This window comes from Mobula birostris, chromosome 14 (assembly GCF_030028105.1).
Source record: "Mobula birostris isolate sMobBir1 chromosome 14, sMobBir1.hap1, whole genome shotgun sequence".
NCBI classification, from domain to species: domain Eukaryota; kingdom Metazoa; phylum Chordata; class Chondrichthyes; order Myliobatiformes; family Myliobatidae; genus Mobula; species Mobula birostris.
Genome location: NC_092383.1, coordinates 87,507,225 through 87,534,946, shown reverse-complemented (window position 1 = coordinate 87,534,946; position 27,722 = coordinate 87,507,225). Strand labels below are relative to the sequence as shown.

Sequence of the window (27,722 nt, the reverse complement as noted above, 5' to 3'; positions counted from 1 at the left end):
GTTAGGTCCTCATAGATATTAACACCCAGGAACTTGAAGTTGCTCACTCTCTCCACTTCTAATCCCTCCACGAGGAATGATGTGTGTACCCTGATCTTACTTTTTCTGAAGTCACTATCAGCTCTTTGGCCTTATTGACGTTGAGTGTAAGGCTGCTGCTACGACACCACTCAACATGTCGGTATATCTCACTCCTGTACACCCTCTCGTCGCCATCTGAGACTCTGTCAACAATGGTTGTATCATCAGCAAACTTATAGATGACATTGGAGCAATGCTTAGCCACACAGTCATGGGTGTAAAGAGAGTAGAGCAGAGAACTAAGCACACATCCCTGAAACGCACCTGTGTGATTGTCAGCGAGATGGAGATGTTATTTCTGATCTACACAGATCGTGGTCTTCTGGGTGATTGTGGGCGCAAAAAAGAAACAAGAATGGTAGTTTGCCTCTCAGATGTTTCTGAGCATGTCCACAACATCCTGAAATGGGAGGGTGAGCAGCCAGAGGTCGTGGTACTTACTGGTACCAACGATATAGTTAGAAACAGGATGGAGGTCCTGAAAGCAGAATACAGGGAGTTAGGAAGGAAGCTGAGAAGCAGGACCTCAAAGGTAATAATTTCAGGATTGCTGCCTGTGCCACGTGACAGTGAGTATAGGAATAGAATAAGGTGGAGGATAAATGTATGGTTGAAGGATTGGAGCAGGAGGTAGGGATTCAGATTTTTGGATCATTGGGATCTCTTCAGAGGCAGCTGTGATCTGTACAAAAATGATGGTTTGCACATGAATCTGAGGGGGACCAATATCCTGGTGGAGAGGTTTGCTAATGCTATTGGGGAGGGTTTAAACTAGATTTGCAGGTGGTTGGGAACATAAGTGAGGAGTCAGCGGATGGGGAGGTTGGAGTACAAGAAGGGACAGCTTGTAGGGAGTTTGTGAGGAAGGATAGGCAGATGATAGAGCAAAGATTCACTCAGCCTGATGGTTTGAGATGTGTCTATTGTAATGCAAGTAGTATCATAAGCAAGGCAGATGAACTTAGAGTGTGGATCAATACATGGAAATATGACATTGTGGCTATTACAGAGACTTGGATATCTCAGCAACAGGAATGGCTGCTGAGTGTGCCAGGCTTTAGATGTTTCAAAAAGAACAGAGAGGTAGGCAAAAGAGGTGGGGGAGTGGCATTGCTAATTAAGGATAATGTCACAGCTGCAGAAAGGAGGAAGTCATGAAGGGATGGTCTACTGAGTGAGTGTGGTGGAAATCAGAAACAGGAAAGGGGCAATAACACTACTGGGTGTTGTTTATAGACCCCCCCAATAGTAACAGGGATATCAAGGAGCAGATAGGGAGGCAGATTCTGCAATGGTGCAATAATAATAGGGTTATTGTCATGGGAGATTTTAACCTTCCTAATATTGATTGGCATCTCCTTAGCACAAGTGGCTTAGGTTGGGTGGAGTTTGTTGGGTTTGCTCAGGAAGGTTTCCTGACGCAATATGTAGATTAGCTAATTAGAGGAGAGGCTGTACTTGATCTGGTATTGGGAAGTGAATCTGGTCAGGTGTCAGATCTCTCAGTGGGAGAGTATTTTGGGAAAATATGTAATTGGGGTAGGGTGAAAGAACAATGGTGTACAAAGGATGTAGAAAATCTAGTTAAGAAGAAAAGAAAAGCTTACGAAAGGTTGAATAAACTAGGTACTGTTAGAGCTCTGGAAAATTACAAGATTGCTAGGAAGGAGTTTAAGAATGGAATTAGGAGAGCCAGAAGGGGCCAGGAGAAGGCCTTAGTGGGCAGGATTAAGGAAAACCTCAAGGCATTCTACAAGTATGTGAAGAACAAGAGGATGGGCCATGTGAGAATAGGACCAATCAGGTGCGATAGTGGACTCGTGTGCATGGAGTCGGAAGCGGTAGCAGAGGTACTTAATGAATACATTGCTTCAGTATTCACCAGGGAAAAAGATCTTGGTAAATGTGGTGATAACTTAGTGTGAACTGAAATGCTTCAGCATATAGACATTAAGAAAGAGGATGTGCTGGAGCTTTTGAAAAGCATTAAGTTAGATAAGTCACCGGGACTGGATGAAATATACCCCAGGCTGCTGTGAGAAGCAAAGGAAGAGATTACTGAGCCTTTTGTGATGACCTATGTGTCATCAATAGGGACAAGAGAAGTACCGTAGGATTGGAGCATTGTAAATGTTGTTCACTTGTTCAAAAAAGGGAGTAGAGATAACCCAGGAAATTATAGATCAGTATGTCTGACTTCAGTGATGGGCAAGTTGTGGGAGAAGATCCTGAGAGGCAGGATTTATGAGCATTGGAGAGAAATAATCTGATTAGGAATAGTCAGCATGGCTTTGTCAAAGGCAGGTCATGCCTTATGAGCCTGACTGAATTCTTTGAGGATGTAGCAAAACACATTAATGAAGGTAGAGCAGTGGATGTAGTGTATATGGATTTCAGTAGGGCATTTGATGAGGTTCCCCATGTAAGGTGTCTTCAGAAGGTAAGGAGGCATGGGATCCAGGGAGACCTTGCTTTGTGGATCCAGAATAGGCTTGCCCACAAAAGGCAAAGGGCAGTTGTAGATGGTTCGTATTCTGCATGGAGGTTGGTGAGCAGTGGTGTTCTGCTGGGATCTGTTCTGGGACCCCTCCTCTTTGTGATTTTTATAAATGACATGGATGAAGAAGTAGAAGGGTGGGTTAGTAAGTTTGCTGATGACACAAAGGTTGGGGGTGTTGTGGATAGTTTGGAGGGTTGTCAGAGGTTACAGTGGGAGATCAATAGGATGCAGAACTGGGCTGAGAAGTGGCAGATGGACTTCAACTCATGTAAATGTGAAGTGGTTCCGTTTGGTAGGTCAAATTTGAAGACAGAATATAATATTAATGGTAAGACTCTTACCAATGTGGAGGATCTGAGAGATCTTGGGGTTTGTGTCGATAGGACACTCAAAGCTGCTGTGCAGGTTGACGGTGTTGTTAAAAAGGTGTATGGTGTGTTGGCATTCTTCAATCATGGGATTGAGTTTAAGAGCCATATGGTAATGTTACAGCTATACAAGACCTTGGTCAGATCCCACTTGGAGTACTGTGTTCAATTTTGGTCACCTCACTACAGGAAGGATGTGGATACTATTGAGAGATTGCAGAGGAGATTTTCAATGATGTTGCCTGGATTGGAGGGTGGACCTTAGGAGAATAGTTTGAGTGAACTTGGCCTCTTCTCCTTGGAGCGATGGAGGATGAGAGGTGACCTGATAGTGGTGTATAAGATGATGAGTGATGTTGATTCGTGTAGATAGCCAGAGCTTTTCCCAGGGCTGAAATGGCTAACACAAGGGGGTATAGTTCTAAGGTGCTTGGAAATATGTACCAAAGGGATGTCAGGGGTAAGTTTTTCACACAGAGTGATGGGTGCGTGGAATGCACTGCTGGCAGCGGTGGTGGAAGCAGATACAATAGGGTATTTTAGGAGCCTCTTAAATTGGTACATAGAACTTAGAAAAATAGAGGGCTAGGTGCTAGGGAAATTCTGGACAGTTGGTTGGCACAACATTGTGGGCCGAAGGGCCTGTAACGTGCTGTAGATTTCTATGTTCCATGTTCTATGGTTGCAGAAGAAGGTACAGAGGCCTTGGTTCTATAGCTCCTCAATCAGGACTCTGGGAATGATGGTGTTAATCACTGAGCTATAGTCAATAAACAGCATCCTGACACAGGTGTTTGTATTGTCCAAGTGATTCAAGCCACATGGAGAGCCAATGAGAACTTGTCTCCTATAGACCTATCATGGCGACAGGTAAATTGCAGTGGGTCGGGGTCCTTGCTGAGGCAGGAGCATATTCTAGCCGCGACCAATCTCTCCATGTACTTCGTCACCATAGATGTGAATACAACTGGACAATAATTATTAAGGCAGCTCACACTGTTCTTCTTGGGCACTTATATAATTGTTGCCCTTTTGAAACAAGTGGCAAGTTCCAACTGTAGCAATAAGAGATAGAAAATGTCTTTGAATGTTCTCAATCTCTTGAAATTTCTTGAATGAACAAAAACCCTTCTGGAGCTAATCACAAAGCACTGGAGGAACTCAGTAGGCCAGTCAAAATATGTGAGAGAACAAAACTGTTGAAGTTTCTTGTTGGAAAACTGTATCTGGACAATAACCTCGGCCATCCCATCCCCTGACAGATGCTGAATTCCTGACCACTGAGTTCCTCCAGCTGACTACTTTGGCCATCTCCCAGCAGCTAATATTTAGCCTATACCCTTACCTGTGGAACAGCTTCATCTTCAGCATATGGTTTCTAACAGTATCTCCCAGCTTTCTACTCAGCTTCTTCCTCAGATCCCAACTTTTCCAAAGGTATTTAGTTCACATTTCCCTGAATGGTGAGAGACTGCAGATTGAAGGAGACAAGGAGACAATCTCTTTCTTGGGGGCAGGGGTACATTGGGGGCAAATGAGAGTACTATATATGCAGAAAATGTTGAACCCCAAAAATAACACTAGGGTCTTCATACATTCTGGTTTTATACTTAGCAAAAAAGGGCACTGATATATATCACTAGATTTCCTGCCAATAGAAGATAAAATGTTCAGTTCTACTTCTGATTTCCGGGAGCAAGATCATAGAATTTACAACATAAGGGGCTGTTCATCCATTCATTCAGTACTGATTGGAAAAGCTCTGTCTGTTCTAATCCTTCCTCCAACATTGGGTCTTTTGCCTGGCAGATGACGGCTCTTCAAATACACCTTCCAGGCTCTGTTTATAGTGCGGAAGGTTTCTGCCTCTACCAACCTCTCAGGAAGTCAATTTCAGAATGCTATCACCTCCTCACCTCTTTGTGGTGTTGGAGTGGTTTGTGAGTTTCTGACATCTTTGGAGCTTCCCTCCTGGTAGGATATGCCCTGGTGGAAAGGTCAAGGGCGAGGTTCCAGACATAAGGCTGTCATACGAGGGGGCGCTGGGAGCGGACCCAAATGCAAGACACAGATACTGAAGTACTAGGAACAGGACTAGGTGCGTCAAGAAAGCAAGGGAAGTGGGGAAGACCAATGTTGGACAAGACACAGGCCCTGGACGAGGCTAGGATACAGGGCCTGGGCTAGGTCTAGGCTAGGAAAGCAGGACCTGGACAAGGAACTAGTAACTTGGAACCTGGACAAGGACTCCGCGCCAGAGACTGGACAGGGACCTGGAACCTAGGTCTTGACTCGGGCTTGGTCACTGGATCTAGGCGAGGACAGGACGTGGCTACAGGACAAGGAGACTGGACATGAGATTCCTGGACAGGACGAGAGAACCCCAGCACCGGGCTGGGCGAGACACGTGGACAGGATGAGAACATGAAGCCTTGACTTGGTTGAGGAAGAACAGGAACGCAGAGCCTTGGTTGAACGAGAACAGGAACATGGAACACAGAGCTGGGACCCCTCCTTGAGAACAGGATTTGGGGTTGGGACTCCACAGAGTTAGGACCCCTCCTAGGGAGCAGGACGTAGGTCTGGGACTCATACACAGAACACTGAGAGACAGATCTCCACTCAAGGTAGCGGCAAACGGCCGGACCTTCCCAGCGGAGATGAGGGCACAAAGAGACTGTTCTCAATACAAGGTAGCGGCAAACGGCCGGACCTACCTAGCGAAAGCATGGACACAGAGACAGTTCCCAACTCAACATAGCGGCAAGCGACTGGGCCTACCTAGCGAAGGCGTGGACACAGAGAGGTAGTTCCAAACAATGGAAGACAGTTCCTTATCTAGGCACAAAAAGGCCCTGGTCTTGCCCTGGCAGTTGAATCTGATGGCGTTACAGACGAGGACACAGGCGAAGGTAGCAGGTGAGGCTTCAGAAAGAAAGGGAAAGAGAGGGAAGGGAACAGTCCAGCCCAAAATGAGAATCATGTGCCTCTATTAAGGCATACAACAGGACAAGGGAAAACTGGAAAACCTGGAATAGGGAACGATGGACCGGACCGTGAACCGGAATGCAGACTTCATGGACCGGACCATGACAAAAGCGATCTAAACAAGACCTCAACAGTGGAGCCAGTAGAAGATGATTCAAGGGTCTGTGTTGGGATAGCTTCTTTTTAACTTATATGTCAATAAGCTGGCTGACTGAATTGATGGCTTTGTTGCAAACTTTGCAGATGACACGAAGATAGGTGAAGGGGCAGGTAGTTTAGAGGAAGTAGAGAGGCTACAAATGGACTAAAACATTTGAGGAGAACGGGAAAAGAAGTGGCAGATGGGATACAGTGTCGGGAAATGTATGTTCATGCACTTTGATAGAAAAAATTAAAGGATAGGCTAATTTCTAAATGGAGAAAAAAATTTAAAAATCTGAGACACAAAGGGACTTGGGAGTCGTTGTTCATGACTCCCTAAAAGTTAATTTGCAGGTTCATTTGGTGGAGAGGAAGGCAAATGCGATGTTTGCATTTATTCTGAGAGGAATAGAATATAGAAGCAAAGATGTAAAGTTGAGGCTTTATAAAGCACTGGTGAGGCCTCACTTGAAATATTGTGAGCAGTTTTGAGGTCCTTATCTAAGAAAGGATAGGCTGACATTGGAGGTCCACAAAGATGATTCTGGGATTGAGAGGCTTGTCATATGAAGAGTGTTAAAAAGCTCTGGGCCTTTGCTCACTGGAATCAGAACAATGAAGGGTGACCTCTTTGCAACTTATCGAATGTTGAAAGGCCTCAGTCAATTGGATATGGAGGGTATGTTTCCAATGATGGGGAAGTCTAAAACCAGTGAACCCAGCCTCAGAATAGAGGGACATCCTCAATGCGGAGGTATTTCTTTAGCCAGAGAGTAGAGAATCTGTGGAATTCATTGCTACAGGCAGCTGTGGAGGCCAAGTCATTGGGTATATTTAAGGCAGAGGTTGAAAGAGTTTTGATTAATCAGGACACGAAGGTATACGGGGAGAAGGCAGTAGATTGGGGCTGAGGAAAATGGATCAGACATGATGAAATGATGGAGCAGACTCGATGGGCCTAATTCTACTCCTACATCCTAGGTCTCTGCAAATAAAGGAAGACATTTCTTGTGCCTTTCTAATCACCTTATCTACGTCTTCTGGCACACTCAATGATCAGTGATCACATTCACCAAGGTCACAGTCATCCTCCACATTCCTCAATACCCTTGCATTTACTTAACCATTAATACACTGGTGTGGGGTGGAGATATATCTCTATCAAAAGGCACTCCTTTACCCTTGGGCAAGGTGTAGCACCTGCTTAGCAATCCCTGATCAGGATTGGGACAGGCTGGTTTCTGGCAAAGGTGTACTTGGAAAGAGGGAGGCCCTCAAAAATGAAATTTTGAGAGTACAAAGCTTATATGTGCCTGTCAGAATAAAAGGTAAAGATAGCAAGTGTAGAGATCCTTGGTTTTCGAGAGATATTGAGGCCCTGGTTAACAGAATAAAGGAGGTGCAAAGCAGGTAGGAACAAATGAGGTGCTTACAGAGTATAAGAAATGCAAAGAAACACTTAAGAAATAAATCAAGAAGGCGCAAAGTTGGTCTAGCAGACAAGGTGAAGGAGAATCATAAGGGATTTTACAGGTATGTTAGGAGCAAAAGGATTGCAAGGGAAAAAAATTGGTCTTCTGGAAGACCAGAACAGTAATCTATATGTGGAGCAGAAACAGATGGGGTAGATCTTAAATGCATTCTTTGTAATGGGAAATGGGTACAGTGTCTATAGAAGTGAGGCAAGGTGGCATCAACTTCATGGACCCTGTGCAGATTATAGAGGAGGAGGTGTTTGCTTCCCTGGGGCAAATCAGGGTGGATAAAGTTCCAGGATGGGTATTCCCTCGGACCCTACAAGAGGTATGCAGAAATTGCTGGGGGCCTAGCAGAGATATTTAAATCATCCTTAGTGACAGGAGAGGTACCAGAGAATTGGAGGAAAGCCAATGTTATTCCGCTGCTTAAAAAAGGCTCTGAAAAAAAAAACATGAAATGCTGGTGAATCTGACATAAATTGTGGGAAAGTTATTGGGAGGTATTCTAAGGGACTGGATATATAAGTATTTGGATAGACTTGGGCTGATTAAGGATAGGCAGTATGACTTTGTGCATGGTAGGACATGTTGAACCAATCTTTCAGAGTTTTTCAAGGAAGTTACCAGGAAAGTAGATAAAGATAAGTTGTCTGCGTGTATGTAGTAAGACATTGGACAAAGTCCTGCATGGGAGGCTGGTCCAGAAGGTTCAATTGTTCGGCATTCAAGATGAGGTGGTAAATTGGATTGGACATTGTCTTTGTGGGAGAAGCCAGAGAGCGGTAGTGGATGGTTGCCTCTCTGAATGGAGACTATGACTAGTGGAGTGCCACAGGGATCAGTGTAGGGCCCTTTCTTGTTTGTTATCTATATCAATCATCTGGATGATAATGTTTTTAACTGAATCAGCAAATTTGCGGATGACACAAAGATTGGGGGTGCAGTGGACGGTGAAAAAATCTATAATGGCTTGCAGAAGGATCTGCATCAGCTGCAAAAATGGGCTAAAATGGCAAATGAAATTTAATGCAGGCAAGTGCGATGTTTTGCATTTTGGTAGGGCCAACCAGGCTACGTCTTACACAGTGAATGGTAGGGCAGTGAGAGTGTGGTAGAGCAATGAGAGGGATCTGGGAAAACTGGTACATAATTTGCTGAAAGTGGTATCACAGGTAGATAAGATTATAAAGAAAACTTTTGGCATATTGGTCTTCATAAATTAATGGGTACAGAAGATGGGATGTTACATTGAAGTTGTATAAGTTGTTGGGAAGGCCTAATTTGGAATATTGTGTGCTGGTTTGGTCACCTACCTATAGGAAAGATATAAACAAGGTTGAAATATTGCGGAGAAAATTTACAAGGATGTTGCTGGGTCTGGAGGACCTGAGTTATAGAGAAAGCTTGAATAGGTTAGCACTGTATTCTTCAGAACGTAGAAGATTACCAACTTCTGGCAAGACAGTGGCGTGGCTGATCGCAGCGGCCTCTATGGGGTCAACAAAAGGTGCTACTGTTGTACTTAAATGTACATCTATGATTGCAAGATTCTGCTATATGTTAAGAACTCGAAGGACTGCAGGTCTACAGCATCAGCGAGTTGCTCACTGGCAGAGATAATGAAGGAGCCACGCAAGGTGCCGCTGCCTGAGTCAATGGAGGCTTACAGTCAAATAGTGAGTAGCCGTCACGGTCACTTTTCTTGTGATAGCAAGACCCCTTTGGACATTGTTAATCTGGTACGCCACAAGTTCGATTCGCTGATTTATTGGCTGGGAGCAGCGGTGGATGGAAGGAGCCGATTCTTTGGCTGTAATGAGGACTAGGCCTGAAACCATGGTGTCGCCTGTTTGCAGCCACCCGGAATGAGGGAACAAAGCCCATGCGCTGCACTGGGGGTGGTGTGGCACGGTGTCCAGAAAGGAGTCAGAGCTGCCCTCCCAGGGTTTCGCTTGGCAGAAGACAGGCTCTGAAGTGGCCAAATGCAGATCTTTCAGCGGAGCCCAGTGGATTCAGGCCTCAAGCTGTGCGGTCATTTGCTTTTCAGCCACTGCAGGTGAGGCGTTTAAGCTGTCATTCTCTACCGGGGGGGGGATTATTCTGCGTGCTGTCGTTTTACTGATATTCTATGTGGGTTTGTTGATTTGTATGCATCAAGCCGCAGCATCGCAGGGAAAGGAGGGGAGGTGGGCTCGGGGCTTATCGCATGATTGCAATCTTGTGTGTGTTTACTGTGTGTGACTGTTGGTAAAGTGTCTTTGCGCCTTGACCCCATAATAACACTGTCTCATTTGGCTGTTTTCATGAGAATTCATATATGGTTGAATGATAATTAAATGAATTGAGAGGAGATTTGATTGATGGTATACAAATTATGAGGGGTATAGACAGGATAAATGCAAGCAGGCTTTTTCCACTGAGGTCGGGTGGGACGACAACCAGAGGTCGTGGGTTAAGGGTGAAAGGTGAGAAGTTTAAGGGGAACATGAGGGGAAACTTCTTCACTCAGAGGGTCATGAGAGTGTGGAACGAGCTGCCAGCACAATTGGCCCATGCAAGCTCGATTTTAATGTCTAAGAGAAGTTTGGATAGGTACGTCAATAGCAGGGATATGAAGGGCTATGGTCCCAGGGCAGATCGATGGGAATGGACAGTTTAAATAGTTTTGGCATGGACTAGATGGGCAGAAGGGCCTGTTCCTGTGCTCTACTTCTCTATGACTGTATAACTCTATGTCGTAAGTCCTGGGTATGCGACCACTGACACCAGTCAGACAATCTCTGAAGAGTATTGATAATGACTGGATTCACCTACTTTGTAAAGTCACAGCCCAGAAGAAGGCAATGACAAACCACTTCCATAGAACAATTATGTTCATAGAAAGACCATGATCATCTTCATCATATGGCAATTCACATAACAAAGAAAACAGAAAAAATTACTACATCACTTCTTTCCTCATAATCCTCTCTCATTCTTTAGATTTACTGTATGTGCTACACTGAGAGGTTGGACAAACTTGGGTTGTTTTCTTTGAGTTGCAGAGATTGAGCGGAGATCCGACGGAGGTTTACAAGATTATGAGAGGCATAGGCAGAGTAGATAGCATCATTTTTCCCGTGGGCATGCACTTAATAAAGAGAGGGTGTAATTTCAATGGAGCTGTGAAGGACAGAGTTGTTTTACACAGAGAGTATTGGGTGCCTGGAATGTGCTGTCTGGGCTGGAGGCAGTAGCAGGGACTTTTAAGGGACATTTAGTTAGGCACATGAATGTGAAGGAAATGAAAGGATATCGGCATTGTGTAGGCAGAAAGGATAAGTTTAGTTGGCCATTTGATTACGATTTTAAATGATTCAACACAACATTGCGGGCCAAAATACTGTTTTATGTTCTATTTGATTCTCCTTGCAATTTTTCTGCCCCACTGTCCGTCCAAATGCCCCTGGGTGAAAAGCTTTCCTCCTTCCTGTCAATCACCTGTTCAATTTCACCCCATCTGCAGGTGACTGCACCACACTTACTGCATTTGAGACCGCATTGTCAATGAGTACTGAACATCATCGAACCCTCATGGGCAATCATATCCCTCAAATGCTATTATGTTGATGGCTGTTTTTCCAAAGGTGAGGGGGCAATGAATCTTTAAGGGCAATATTTGTCAAGTTCCCTAATTGAACTCTACAAACTTCCTTCCTGGAATTACTCAGTAAAACAATGATTGAACACAATAACTGCCAACACTGGGCCCCTGCAGGGAGGGCGTCTGTAACAAGCTTTTTCAAAAATGGGTGAAAGAAAAAAATAATTACTGGATGCTGCTGAGTAAAACAATTGTTCACAGTTTGAGGAAGTGAATAAGAAATAAATGGATTCTGAGTGCCAAGATCAGCCCTCAGCCTACATAGAATTGAAGAGCAAGACATTTCAATAACAGGAACAGCAGTCAAATGGAGACAACTTACTTTTCGTGTTTTATTCCTATGCTGCTTTTAGTGAGGAAAAGGCAGCATTAAAATTATGTTTTGTAAGTGGAAAGTGTCCCTTTGCACTTTAAGGTGAAAACTTTTACAAATTAATGTTCCCTAGGCTGCAAACCTGTCTCCCAAGATTACCCTCACCATTGGTGCCAGACCACTATGTGTCCTCAGCTCCCTGCTCTCCTCCCTGCACACTTACAACTGCAGGGTGGGTTCTGCTCCATGTCCATCCCCTCTGTAACACACACACCAGCCCTATGCAGGGCCTCCAACTCGAACACCTTTTGCCTCCATGGATGCTGCTGGGCACATACAGTTCTTCCAGCATTGTCTGTGGTTCCACACCCCAATATAGATGAACCTATTTATGGAGTATTTTCTATCCTTACATATCTGCACATACTTTACCATCTTTGCTTCTGAAATGGTGCACTAGACTCGAATTAACACTGATCATTTGAATGAACAAACAAATGGCAGAAGTTGAAATTTGAGACAAAAACAGAACGTGCTGGGAAATACTGCATATGTCAGGCTGAATCACTGGGAAGTGAAACAGGGTCAAAAGGTCTTGGGTCTGAAACATCCACTGTTTCATTTCCACAGGTACAGCCTGACCGGCTGAGTATTTCCTGCATTTACCAGTCTCTGTAACGTCCCGCGCCGGCAGTCACTCACCAGGCAGTGAACAGATGAGAAGAACTGGAATCCACATTGTTCTGTTGGCAGTGACCAACCGGGCAGCACTTGTCTGTCGCTCAGCTCTTCGCTCTAAGAACTAAATAAATGACTCAGACAAATTGGATGTGGAAGTTGAATGAGGAAGGAGGAGGCAACAAGAAGCTGAGTTGTGAAACCACAGTAAGCCAGAAGCTGAAATCGGGCGCCTTAGAATCTGAGGCCCCCTCGGTTGAACTAAACAGATGAATTGAATCGAATTTTCATTATCTCATCGAAATGGTGAAGGATAGTTACCGTCAGCAAAACTACTAACAACAGCCTGACTGGGGAGTTAATGGTGACTGTGACAAAAATACTGCTATCACCCCAGTCGAGTATGATGTTCTCCTTATTCCCTTTATGGAGAAACGCCTGGGCGTAACTTTGTTTAACGTGGGGAGGCTGATACACAGGCAGTACCACATGGTCCTTGACAGATTGCAGTCAGGGCCCAGTGGCATGGAATGCAGGACAACTCTGGACCTTCTCTGCTGTAGCCTTCCTCCACCTTCAGTACCGTTGTGATGCATCATCATCTTCCGCCAGCTCCACCGTAGAGTACTTCGTTGGATCGCTCTTTGTCTGGAAATTCCCATTTGACCATACTGCAATGGGAGACATACCAGGAGCTGAGCTCAAGATGGCATCACTGTCAGGATCTCAAGGACTCACGAGCCACTCCATCGCGATGAGGAAGGGTACTATGTATATTGGGTGGGGCTTGCCTCAGTCGACGATACTCCAGAGACTTTACCTGCTGATTGCACTAAATTCAGCTCATGTTCTGCTTCACAAGGCTTTCTGGGTCTCCCCTCCAGGGAAGTAACAGGCAGTTGTGCTTTGGTGTTTCCAAGTTCACACATGCGCCAGGGATCTGTGTGGAGTGGAAGTATAGTCCGGAACTTAACTGGGAGCATGTTCAGTTACGAACTGAGTGAGTAAAGTTGAGTGGGGGGAAAATTTCACTCAATTTTCTCACCCCAGCACTGGACTGTTCGCACAACTCAATTTCAAGGTCTCTTCATCTCATGCTGTCGATATTTATTATTTGTTTTTTTTGTATTTGCAATGTTTGGTGTCTTCTGCACATTGGTTTTCATTGAATCTCTGGTGCTTATTTGTAATTACTATGAATCTGTCACAGGAAATTTCTTTAAAGAAGAGATATTTTCAGTTAGTATGTAGGTTATTCAATTTGGGATAATTTAATTAGCACAGCATTTTCAATGTCTTGCGTCTTGCTTTGTAGTTGTTGCCTTTGGGGATTATTGCTTCCTCTGGACACCGGGACTGTTTGCTTGATGTTGAATTCCTGTGCGCTCCAGGGTGTATTTTTGAGGTGGTTTGCCAACCCATCTTTACCTTGTCATTGTGGATCTTTGTCTGATGAAACTCAAACTGAGTTCTTCCGTGTATTGTGAGTGATTTCAGTTCTTTACGATTTTGTAGAGCTTGCCTGAGTTCTTGTTAGTTTTGCTGGTTAATTTCTGTAATAAGTCTTTTGTTTGAGTTACCGAGGAGTCTCTGATTCCTGCACTTGAGTTTTCTATTGACTGTCACAGAATTCCTGCAAGAAAATTAATCCTTGGATTGTACAGTATATTGTGACATACAGTATATGTACTCTCTTGATTGGTTAAACATAGAAACATAGAAAATAGGTGCAGGAGTAGGCCATTCGGCCCTTCGAGCCTGCACCGCCATTTATTATGATCATGGCTGATCATCCAACTCAGAACCCCGCCCCAGCCTTCCTTCCATACCCCCTGACCCCCATAGCCACAAGGGCCATATCTAACTCCCTCTTAAATATAGCCAATGAACTGGCCTCAACTGTTTCCTGTGGCAGAGAATTCCACAGATTCACCACTCTCTGTGTGAAGAAGTTTTTCCTAATCTCAGTCCTAAAAGGCTTCCCCTCTATCCTCAAACTGTGGCCCCTCGTTCTGGACTTCCCCAACATCGGGAACAAACTTCCTGTATCTAGCCTGTCCAATCCCTTTAGGATTTTATACGTTTCAATCAGATCCCCCCTCAATCTTCTAAATTCCAACGAGTACAAGCCCAGTTCATCCAGTCTTTCTTCATATGAAAGTCCTGCCATCCCAGGAATCAATCTGGTGAACCTTCTTTGTACTCCCTCTATGGCAAGGATGTCTTTCCTCAGATTAGGGGACCAAAACTGCACACAATACTCCAGGTGTGGTCTCACCAAGGCCTTGTACAACTGCAATAGTACCTCCCTGCTCCTGTACTCGAATCCTCTCGCTATAAATGCCAGCATACCATTCGCCTTTTTCACCGCCTGCTGTACCTGCATGCCCACTTTCAATGACTGGTGTATAATGACACCCAGGTCTCGTTGCACCTCCCCTTTTCCTAATCGGCCACCATTCAGATAATAATCTGTTTTCCTATTTTTGCCACCAAAGTGGATAACTTCACATTTATCCACATTAAATTGCATCTGCCATGAATTTGCCCACTCACCCAACCTATCCAAGTCACCCTGCATCCTCTTAGCATCCTCCTCACAGCTAACACTGCCACCCAGCTTCGTGTCATCCGCAAACTTGGAGATGCTGCATTTAATTCCCTCATCCAAGTCATTAATATATATTGTAAACAACTGGGGTCCCAGCACTGAGCCTTGCGGTACCCCACTAGTCACCGCCTGCCATTCTGAAAAGGTCCCGTTTATTCCCACTCTTTGCTTCCTGTCTGCTAACCAATTCTCCACCCACACCAATACCTTACCCCCAATACCATGTGCTTTAAGTTTGCACACTAATCTCCTGTGTGGGACCTTGTCAAAAGTCTTTTGAAAATCCAAATATACCACATCCACTGGTTCTCCCCTATCCACTCTACTAGTTACATCCTCAAAAAATTCTATGAGATTCGTCAGACATGATTTTCCTTTCACAAATCCATGCTGACTTTGTCCGATGATTTCACCGCTTTCCAAATGTGCTGTTATCACATTCTTGATAACTGACTCCAGCAGTTTCCCCACCACCGACGTTAGGCTAACCGGTCTATAATTCCCCGGTTTCTCTCTCCCTCCTTTTTTAAAAAGTGGAGTTACATTGGCCACCCTCCAATCCTCAGGAACTAGTCCAGAATCTAACGAGTTTTGAAAAATTATCACTAATGCATCCACTATTTCTTGTGCTATTTCCTTAAGCACACTGCGATGCAGACTAAATAGCACCAGACTAGACATGCCCCGGCATCATCCCTGATGAAGATGGAAATTCATCATCAAAATGTCAGTTATAAATGATTCCTGTACCTGGCTGGAAGCCCAAGAAGAGTTTATTCATCATATACACTGGGAAAACACTACATTATTTTTCATATATGTACTTTAATTCTAAGTTTATTTTGAACTTTGAAATCCTTCCCATTTTAACAAGAACTGTCCATGGGAACAAGGTCCATCTGAAATCCAAGGCTCAGAAACCCCACCCATGAGGACAAAGCTGGACAATGAGAACAAGCTCCACTCACAAGGAGTAGACCCAGACATGACCTGGGTCCCACTCCCACCTACATTTTTCTTCCATCACAGCCCCACCTATGATCTGTCCCCTGTCCACGAGCCATCAGAGAGGTGGGTGTGTGTCTGTGCAGTCTGCCACGGGGATCTCTGCAGCCAACATGCAGCATACAAATGGCAGAGCTAGCGTTAGGAATGGTCAACATCGGGAAGCACCTGATGGATTTGAACTGTCTGTGCCCTGCCATCCCTACTGATGTTACTTTTTGCATGTAGGATCTAGCGTAACACTATTAGTGTGCCAATGACCTGGGTTCAATTCCCACTGCTGTCTGTAAGGAGTTTCTATGTTCCCTCTGTGGCCATGTGGGTTTTCCTCTGGGTGATCCAGTTTCCTCCACGTTCCAAAGGTCAGCAGGTTAATTAGGTAGTGGTTCTTGATGGTCCTGTTACTGTGCTATATCTCTAAGTAACATAAAATTAAACATAAAAATTATACAGGTGTCAGTGGACAATGTCCCTTGAGAAACCAGAAGTCCTGCTGTTGGATTTGAACACCTCCCATTGAAGGGTCCCAATCCAAAATGTCAACTTGCCATTTCTCTCTGTAGACACTGCCTGGTCTGCTGAGTTCCTGAAGCAGTTTGTGTGTGGTTCTGGTTGTAGGCAGGGTCCGGGAAAGGAGGAATTTCCCAGAGTGTGCAGGTCCCTGCAGCAACTGGGATGTCCCACTGGGTGAGCAGATTCAGCAGAGTGGGAAGGACCTTGAAGAAAACTGCTGAAAGCCTGTCTACAGGAACCGGCTCTGACAACAACTGTGAACTTTACATGAATTCCAGCTGTGAGTTCTGGTGTTCGTCCACTGCCAACAAGCTCTGTTCCGACTGCTTCATCTGTGGCTCTCGTTTACATCTCCTGTGCTTCTGGAAGTAATTTCCTATGATTCTTAACATGTTATCTTTTCTGACACAGCCCACAAATCACCAGGATCCCCTCACGAGTATTATCACTCAGTCCTGCTAACATTTCAACACTCTCCACAAATTTCTCTCGTTTGCTGAAAATTAATGTAGCCCCCCACCCCCGGCCACCCTCAGGGTTGCTCGGCTCGCTGTCGTCTAGGGAAACAGCCCTTGGCCCTGGCAAACTGGGTAATTAGTTTGTGTGGATGCTGTGTGATGTACCCCACCCCACCCAAATAACAGACAATACACCAGATACGATTAAATGATTTACAGTTTATAGATATTACTGGAACTATATAATTAATAGAGAATAAAATATAAAGGAAAATAAAAGGCGCCACGCTTATCAAAGTTCAATCTCTTCGTGCACAAAACCGTTGGAGCTCAAGGACCTTCTTCTTCACCCTGCAACCCCTCGGACCACCTTGACCAGCCGCCTGGGACCAACAACGGTGGTCGACCAGACGCTCCACACCAGTCCGTCTCCGTCTCCTCACCGAACGCCCTCCTCAGGGTCCGACCCCGTTAGCGGACATCACAGCACATCGTCCATCCTCTGTCTCGCTCTCCCACCTTCTGCCCCAAAACCCCGTGCATACAGTATCTTCAAATACACCAAAAACATAACAACTATCCCAATTGGTTAATAGCACTCTCTTATCACACTCTAAAGTAAAACAAGCTGTTAGCGCAAACTTTCTCAGCGTTTAACACAACAAAGCCACATTCCCCAGATTAACATAACAAAGACACCATTTTAATTAGCCTCCGCAGTAATATAAAAGTCGAAACCCCCTTACATTAGATAGATAGATTATTGATTCCAAATGATTCAATCCCAGTGTCACAGTCGCATTACCAGTGCACCAATATAAATATTAGAAGAGAAGCAGAAAGAAAAGAAAAGTTACCACAAACAGTTTAACAGAAGGGGACATTACATCCCCAGCTATAGCTTGACTCATTAAAGAGCCGAATGGCCGAGGGTAAGAATGACCTCATATAGCGCTCTTTGGAGCAGCGCACTTGTCTTAGTCTATTTGCTCCTCTGTTCAGCCAAGGTGCAATGCAGAAGGTACTGATTTTCTGATATATACTTAACAAACTTCAAACATTTGGATGTTTGATATAATCAGGTGGCTCACTGTGATTTCTCATCTGTCTTCTTCCTGCATTATGCCTTATTTATATTCAAAGGAAACATTTCATTTCAGACAACTATTTAGATAATGAAAGTAAGACCTGGTTGACGAATAACAAGTCTGCTCTGAACAAAGTTCAGGACTGTGACAATCACACACAACACACACAGTAACCCTGAGTTATACAAGAAATAATTTTGTGACCTTTATAAAAAATCAGCAATGACAAGAGACAATACCAGTCCCAAACTGAATCCCAGAATGGCTGTCCGATGTGGCAGGGCTTAAATGCTACAATTATTCTGCAAAATGAAGCAGCATGGTTGACCATTGCACATTCCTTCCCAATGCACCTTATGCATTCTAAGCACATTTTCAACAGAAAGGGTTTGGAATGTCATCACTTGCCCTGACAGTCTCCAAAGCTCCTGAACCTATAGTCACCATTGCAGACCTCCAATAAGTCTTGAGACTGTACCCACAGAATGCACCTGGACCTGCTTGGGGGCCCTGTGGTCAGCATGAACAGAGTGGGCTGAAAGGCCTTTATCCACGCTGTATTGCTCCGTAACTCTACGAGATCATTGTGAGTACTGAACTGAGCCACATGGAAACCGAATGTGTGAGATACAAAAGAACTTTATTCAACACAGCAGATCGAGAGAATCTATTTCTGCTCTCTCCACGCACAACAGTACAGTGATGTTTTATACTTTGTAAATAAAAAGACAACAATTTGCGATTCACTGCATTTTAATAGCTATTGTTACCTAACACAACATTAATTTTGAAAATTGAAAGGCAATTTTTGAAGAATTGCAGATTTACAATGGAAGCACATCACAAATGAACGGTACATGTGAATGTTGATGTACTGGAGGCTTGTCCAAGAGATTCTGAGCATAAACAGTAGATACCCAAAATATATATACAGTATATATTTATTACAGAGTTCAGTGATGACCCGCTGACAAAACAAAGGCAGGTATATGCCTTTAACACTGTGTTAATACAGCAGACGGCCACCTAAAGGCTCCCCTGATGTAATCCTGAATCATTAAGTGCCATTTAATATCACCACTCATCTATTGTATCACCTGGGGTGTACAGAATCAGATGTTGCAACCTCAGTACGGAGCAGCAACACCTTATATTCTGTTTGGATAGCCTCCAACCTGATGGCACGAATATCAGTTTCTAATTCCCATTCAGAAAAAATCCCTCTTTTTCTATTCCCCACTCTGGTCTTTTAGCTCTACTCCCTGCCTGTCACCTTCCCCCTTGGTCCCCACCTCCTTCCCTCTCTCCTATGGTCCACTCGCCTCTCCTAATACATTCCTTCTTCTCCAGCCCTTTACCTTTCCAACCTCTCTGGTTTCACCTACCACCTGCCAGCTATGCTCCATCTCCTTCCCCCACCTATCTGTTCTGGCACTTCCCCCTTCCTTTCCAGTCCTGATGAAGGGTCGCGGCCCAAAATGTCAACAGTTTGTTCACTTCCATGGATGCTGCTTGACCTACTGAGTTCCTCAAGCATTTTGTGTGTGTGTGTGTGTGTGTGTGTGTTGCTTTAGAATCAGAATGTCCCACACTCAATGATTGGTTTCAAAACCCTTAAACAATCAATGGATTACATTTCATTTCAGGAAGCTTTTAATTAATACCAATTATCTCTATAATTTCATAACTCCAGAATATTCCACGGCAGTGAAGAAAATGATTAATGAGGGGAGCGCAGTGGATGTTGTAGGCAGGGTCTTTTGTAAAGGATATGACATGGTCCAGAAATTTAAGTAACACGGGATCCATAGTGAGTTTCTAAGCTAGAAACAAAGTTGGCATGTTGATAGACAACTGAGACCAGAGCTGGAGGGGTGATTATCTGACTGGAGGCCAGTGACCAGTGGAGCTCTGCAAAGTTCAGTGCCTGGACCTCTGACACTTGTAATAGATACAAGTTATTTGCATGAAAATATAGGTACTTTTGCAGAGAAAACAAAATTGTAGGAGCTGTGGATAGTGAGGAGTGTGGTCGAAGGATACAGCAGGATATAAATCAGCTAAGACTTTGGACAGAGAAAAGACAGATAGACTTCAAATCACACAAGCATGAACTGCTGTATTTTGGGAGATCAAATGAAAGATAAAATCATGACATAACTGGCAGGACCATTTGGAGCACTGATTTGCAATGGGATCGTGACATGCAAGTCCACAGCTCCCGAAAGAAACAATGCAAGTGAACAGGGAAGTAAAGGCAGTGTATGACATGCTTGCCAACATTGAGTATGAAAGTTGGCAAGTGACGTTGCAACTGTGTAAAACTTTGGCAATACTTAGAGTAATTGACAATAGTTTCAGTCTTCATGCTATAGAAAGAATGTGGAGGCTTCGGAGATGGTGCAGTAGAGTTAACCATGGTTTGGCCTGGATTAGAATGTAATAGCTGTATGGAGAGCGTGGACAAATTTGGAGTGTCAGAGCCTGAGGGGTGAGCTATTGGAAAGGTGTGAAATTACAAAAGGCATAGACAGGGGAGATAGTCATAGCTTCCAGGGTAGAAATATAAAATACCAAAGGACCCAAATTTAAAGTGAGCAGTAGAAACTTTGAAGAGGATGTGAGAGACATTTTTTTTAATACACAGGGAGTATAAATGGTGCCTGGAATGGTCTACCAAGGGACGTGGTGGAAGCAGATACAATAGCAACATTGAAAAGGTATTTAAACAGACACATGGACAGGTACGATCATGTGCAGGCAGATGGGATTAGTTAGATTGGAATAATGGTCAGCACAGGGAGGGTATGCCCCTGTGTTATAACCCTATATGAACTATATTCAATATTTTTTGTTTCACTGAAATGGCCTCTAAAGGTGAGAAGGTAGATTTTCAGTCAGCCTCATACAGCAATCTCTCATTATATAACAAACTCAAAATCAACAGAATCTTTCCGGGAAAACTTTGCTGTACTCCGTCCTTTGTACATGTATCCTTCCTGTAACGGCCTTTGCCCCAACTGACTCCCGTTGCCTAGGGTGAATAGCTGTCGACCCCGTCAAACAGCGCAAATGCTTTGGTGCGGATACGGTGTGAGGCGCCCAATGGTCAGCCATGACACAAATATCAAACAATATACCAAGTACGAGTTGCGAATTATACTTTATAGCAAGTTTTGGTGATGGGTTAGTAGCAACAACTACAAGAAAAGGCACCAGATAAGTAATTTATCAGTCTTGTGCACATAATATTTTAATACGTTGGAGCTCACGCCTCCGATTCCATCCACAACGTCCTTCCGAGACTTCGGCCACCATCCGAACCTCCGAGGTTTGGTACCTGCTGCCCTGGAACCACTGTCTGTCCTCTCTGCTCGCCTCCCGAAAAAGCCTGTGCTCAACTCAGCACACATATACAAGATAACATAACATGACTTCCATTGGATAGCAAATGAATACACTCCTCATTATCAGTAATATAACCCAAGCTGCTAGAGAGAGAACTTTCTCAGCAGTTAACATGTGAGAAGCCATTTTAGTAAAACACTTTAGAGAAGCCATTTTGGTAATAAGCGATTGACAGTTAATGGTCCAGCTAATATTACTGAGAACTCTACATTCTCCCCCCACTGAAATAAGTCATGCCCTCATAACGTTCTGATAGTTCGCCATCCCTTCCTGCAGAACACAAAGCCCAAACCTTTAGCCATACATTTATCCTCCACCTCATTCTATTCCTATACTCACTGTCGTGTGGAACAGGCAATGCTTCTTTTTAAAGTTTTTCTCCTCCGACCTGTACAAAGCTCACTCTCTCGTCAAATCGATTGGGCCAGGCCAGACTTAGAATGATCCACCAGTCCTCCAGCTTCGGTGCGTTCAGATCAGGCCTGACAAACCTGACTGGTAAAACAAAACTGTTACAGAAACAGCAATTGAAAATTCCTTCGGTATCTGAGTGTGATGGTATTCTTGAAACTCCGCCCAGGACTTGCATGATGACCAGTAGTGAAAACTGAGAGGAAGCTATCGACATGATGAACGAAACCCTGAACACCACCAGAGATGGAGGACCTGCGCTGCTGCCCCAAACGCAGCGGCGTAACGGGCAGTCACACAGAGATGATCTGGACTCAGACCCTCATTGCCAATGAAGAGGAACTGGAAAGCAGGGTGTGTGGAAGAAGCAGCTCAGAATCAGCTTGATGAAGTAATTATGTGGATAGATTCAGGCAGAAGAGTTACACTCAGTGGCCACTTTATTAGGTACATTTGTACATCTGCTTGTCAGAGTAAATACCTAATCAATCATGTGGCAGCAACTCGATGCATGAAAGCATGCGTGTCGGAATGTTGTGCATTGAGGGGTGTTTTCTACAACCACTGCTGTAACAAATAGTAATTTAACTTACTGTCAACGGAACCTCTTGTTCATATCTGCATGCTTTTATGCATTGAGTTGTTACATGACTGGCCGATCAGATATTTGCATTAACAAGCAGGTGTACAGGTGAACTGAATAAAAAGCCTAACTCTTATGCCTCGATCTAGCCACATAATTACCCTGTCAAGCTTATTCCTATTCCTGTGGAGTAGGAGGAGAGAAAGCTTTCCGTTTGGGCTTTGCGCAATGGGTTTGAAATTTGATATCTGCATAGGTGACGTTGTCCACATCAGTAATGGAGTGGACTGCTCTTGATTTCCTTTTAAATTTCACATCTGCATACACAATTCCAGTTTCATTTTTGGCCGACTGGGCAGCCGCCTCATTGTTTTGAACATGGTGTAGATCTGTATAAATGACATTTTCTTCCAATGTGGCCATTTCCTGAAATAAAAAATAAATTCCGAGATCTATTTTATGACCGATGAATGTGAAAGTTGAGGCTGTGAAAAGCTACAGGGAGAAGGCAGCATAATAGGTGAGAGGGAAAATAAACCAACTGTGATTGAAGGACGGAGCTGTCTTGGTGGGCCAAATGGACTAACTCTGATCCTATACCACATGGTCTATGGTCTTAATTTCCGGGATTGTTTGTTTTTATTATCTATTTTATGCTTATATCCTGAGTTCTACTCTCATCTGTAAGTGGAAACACCTTTATTCAATAAAACAATTTGATACTCTTTCAGACAACTACCAGATCACTCTCAGTTTTCTGTTTTTAAATAAACTCTGATCCTTTCAATCAGCTTGTAAAATTTCATTTTCCAGAGTGTTTGATAACAGTTCATGACTCAATGGCTGTGATCCTTAGTGAGGACCTAATACTAACTGTGCCACAACAGCATGTTGCTTTACAACACCAGACATGAAATCGGTAGTTGGTGTTTCACAGGGGTTCACTGAGAGAAGAGGTTGAAAATAAACTTGGGAATTATTTGGGCAAATTACAATACTTTTAGGGTTTACAGTCAGAATGGTTTGCGGTAGCAGGTTAATTGATCACATGGGTGTAATTGGCTGGTCAGTGGACTGGAAGGACCGGTTACTCTGCTGTATTTCTAACAAACAGAAGTTAAGAGGACAGAATTGCAGGAGTTCATGGAGTTGTCCAGAGGGTGGGATTTGGGCAGCTGAAGCTACTGACATTGGTGGTGGGATTCAGAACACTGGAGGATGCACAAGAGGAACACACAGTTCTCTGAGGGTACAGCTCTTGGAGAGAAAGTGATGCCCTCAAGGGAAAATGTACGGCAGAGCAGAATCCTTCAACAATCTCCACCCTCCAGTTACCATGCACGATGAAAATTGTGGATGGTATCACAAACAAAGACTGCTGATAGCAGACCTAAGACTCAATAGACTATTCATACTGGTGTCAGGACTGAGGGGTAGAGTGAGAAAGTGGGTGGGTGAGGTCAGCACAGAACAGATATTTACTTATTTAGAGATACAGCTTGGTAACACGCCATTCTGGCCCAACAAACTGCACTATCCAATTAAACCCATGTGACCAAATTAATATACTAACATTGGACTGTGGGAGGAAACCCACAAGGTCCCAAGGAGAACACGCAAACTCTTTACAGAGAGCAACCGGAGAGATCCAGTTTGTTACGCAAACCGCTACACTACCGTGCCACCCCCAATTTATTGTTCTGAATAGACCTGCCCTAATTTTTTCTGATTTCACTGCAGAGTTTGAGACGCTGAGGGACTATCCAAAAATTTAACTGCAAAGTCATTGAACACAAAGACAGATTTACACAATTGGACGCTCCATCTCTAACAGCAGAGAAAGGACCAACCTCACTTTTCACCATTCAGTAATGATAATCAAGGCTGGAGCCATTTTGAAGAATAGTCACATAAAATATTATGAATAGAATTAAGGAAAATCAGGATGAGCAGAAGAGAAAGGAACAAATAACCAGAAGGATATGCCAATAGGATTCAATGAGAGGAGTGTTCAGAGGTTTGTTTAAAATATTAATACTGGACTGGACTAGTGGGGATGAATGAACTGTAAACTCCCATGTAATCCAATTTTTAAACATTCTGAAACATTCAGATAATTTATACATCATGTCCATACCTGGGTATCATTGTTGCCTTCTCTGTGAGATGGGTTGGGCTTGGATGCTGAAAAATACAACATTACTGCTAAAAATTCCATGGCTGTTACAGGTATAAACATGTATTTATTTATTGATTGATTGATTGATACAACACAGAGTTGGCCCCTGCAGCCCTTTGACCTTCGCCACCCAGCAACCCCCGACAAACCAGATTAACCCTAACCTAATCATGGAACAATTTCCATTGACCAATTCACCTACCTGGTACCTCTTTGGACTGTGGGAGGACACTGGAGGACCTGGAGTGTATCCATGCATCCCACAAGGAGGACATACAGAGACTCCTTTCAGAACGGCACTGGAATTGAACTGCAAACTCCAGAACACCCCCAGCTGTAATAGCTTCACATGAACCACTAGGTTACCATGGCCCCCATACTGAATCTCAGAACCATGGGAACCCCAGCTGCAACACAGTAATGATTCTCCACACAGAGCAAACCTCTGCTCTGGTTACTGCACAATGGTCAGAAAGGATCATGTTGTTTTTTACCTCACTTGATAATAACACACAGATGATCATGATACTCACAGTTCGCTTCACTAGTTTACAAAGTCTATTTAAAAGAGAAGATTATTTCTTTATGGATTTATTTAGTGATACACCACAGAGTAAGCCCTTCCAGCCCTTCAAGCCACGCTGACACAGCAACCCCGACAAGTCTGATTAACCTAAAGCTAATCATGGGACAACTTACAATGACCAAATAACATACTTGGTTTGTCTTTGGACTGTGGGAAGAAACTGGAGCACCCTAGAAAAACCCATACATTCAATGGCGAGGACGTAGAGACTCTTTACAGAATTTCACCGGAATGGACCTCTGATCTCCAAAATGCCCCGAGGAGTAATCACGTCACGCTAACCTCCACGCTACGGTGGTGCCCATCTCAGGTTCATCTCAATAAACCAGATCACTGACTTAATCTACGGCAACTTTTTCCAATCAAAACAGGGTAATTTTGCCAGTGACATGCAGTGAGTGGTAGATTGGTAAGAGATACACCTGATCTTTTTTTAAGAATTACACAAGAGTACACTTTTAGACATACATTGTCCAAATGATTGCATTTAATTGGAGGTTGTACTTGTGGTAAACAATATATATATGTTGCAACTGGGTTACCTGTCTGGACATGCCTGGACACGCCCCTCTGCTGACTGCTCCTGTGGCTCCTCCCACCGACCCCTGAATAAAGGTGATTGTGCCACTGCTCCTTCCTCAGTCTGGGGCAGATACTCAGCATGGATGTTGGACTATTTACTGTTAGTAGAAGCCTTTCAGTATTTACTCTACTTCCAGTCTTTTGGAGTAATTGATAGTGCCTCAGTACTGAGGAACAGCTTGTTAGATACACTTTCAAATACTACAGCTAATTCTCCAAAACTGAGTAGTACAGGTGAGACCATCTAAATTTTTCTTCTACACAACCTTGTGGTTCTCTGCCATTGCACAGTTGATGTAAGATTCCATCGCCTGATGTTTCAGGAATAATGGAGTCACCAGGTTACAGTGGAAGCAACACCATTCATTCATGTGTTGTAACCAACACATTGGCACTCTAAACCTGTCTTTTTGTTGACTGCAACCAAATCAAGTTCCTTAAGATTCAGCAGCTAGCTATCATATTCATCATGAAATATTTAAAGGAAAAATGAAACCTACCCCTGTTTTTTCTCTTCAGGTAGCAAAGTAGACAAACGACAAAAAATGTGAGAGGAATCCCAATGACGCTGAGCACAATTATGTAAATGGGCCTGTGGTGAAGAATAGGAAAGGTTCAGCCCTGGTTCCTTACTTATTCTTTGCCATTTGTAAAGTTTGGCATTTACACAGCATTTTTCATGAGCTCAGGATGTCTGCAGCTCAGAAAATGAACATTAGACACTGTTGACAGTGTGGGAAATTGATAAAGCCAATCTGCTCACAGCAAGGTCTCCAAGTAGAAAAGTGATCACGGCCAATGATAGTGATGTTGGTTGAAGAGTAACTATTGTCCAGGCCATCTGGGAACCCTACCATGTCCTTTGCAAACATTTCATCAGAACTGTTGCATTAGAAGATTGATCAATGGCTTCTTCTCTGACAGACAGCATTGCTGACCATGTAGCCGAACCTCTTCTTTGAAAGGCTTCAATGGCTTTTTTTGTTTCATGGCTGTCTGGACTCTTGTTTGGCTTGGATGAGTCAGGCTGAGAGGCTTGTTTTTCTAATACATAACAATGACTTTATAACTCAGAACATGAGCTTCAACTGCATAACTTAAATTATTAAATATCTTGTGTAAGAAAATGATCTTTTTTTAATCGAGGCACGACTGCGCAGGTGCGTGGATATCAGTGAGTTAGATCGGTGGGAAGAATTTAAAAGGAGAGAGTTTTTTCTTCAGCAGTTTGATCAAGGCACAACTGCAGATGCGGAGGTGCCAGCAAGTTAGACCGGAGGGAAGAATTTAAAAAGTAGACAGCTTTATAGAGCGGGCGCCAGAGGAGCGTGTGTAGAGAGAGTCAGAGTAGGAGGGCTTTGGCTCAACGGGGCATCGGCAATAGTGGGTTGAGAGGAGGTAAATTACTTGTGAAGAATAGGAATAGGGAGTATGTCTGTGAGGCCAGTGTTCTGTACTGGGTGTCAGATGTGGGATGACTCCCAGCCTCCCGGATGGCCACATCTGCACCAGGTGCATCAAGCTGCAGCTCCTTAGGGACAGGATTAGGGAACTGGAGATGCAGCTCAATGATCTTCGTCTGGTCAGGGAAAGTGAGGAGGTGACAAAGGGGAGCTAAAGGCAAGTAGACACACTGGGGCCTTGGGAGACAGATAATTGGGTAACAGTCAGAAGAGGGAAGGGCAAGATAGTACCCCTGTGGCGGTCCCCCTTAACAATAAGTAATCCTGTTTGAATACTGTTGGGGAAGCAATAGTGGCCACGCCTCTGGCACAGAGTCTGGCCCTGTGGCTCAGAAGGGTAGGGAAAGGAAGAGGATGGCATCAGTGATAGGGGACTCTATAGATAGGGGGACAGACAGACGATTCTGTGGACACAGTAAAGGAACATAGATGGTAGTTTGCCCCCCAGGTGCCAGGGTCCAGGATGTTTCTGATCGTGTCCACGATATCCTGAAGTGGGAAGGTGAATAGCCAGAGGTTGTGGTCATATTGGTACCAATGACATAGGTAGCAAAAGGGAGGAGGTACTGAAAACAAACTACAGAGACTTAGGGAGGAAACTGAGAAGCAGGACCTCAAAGGTAGTAGTCTTGGGATTACTGCCTG

At 44.0% G+C, this 27,722-nt stretch overlaps 1 protein-coding gene and 1 long non-coding RNA gene across 2 annotated transcripts in view; both read right to left on the bottom strand.

Moving 5' to 3' along the window:
* LOC140209537 (polymeric immunoglobulin receptor-like) overlaps positions 1-27,722 on the bottom strand; it is a 62,913-nt gene that overhangs the window by 12,799 nt on the left and 22,392 nt on the right. The gene's annotated exons all lie outside the window — the stretch shown is intronic.
* LOC140209538 (uncharacterized) lies at positions 21,136-26,528 on the bottom strand. Its single transcript, XR_011889013.1, has 3 exons — positions 26,115-26,528; positions 24,405-24,451; positions 21,136-21,768 (listed from the first exon to the last, which is right to left on the bottom strand). It is a non-coding gene; the product is annotated as an uncharacterized lncRNA (long non-coding RNA).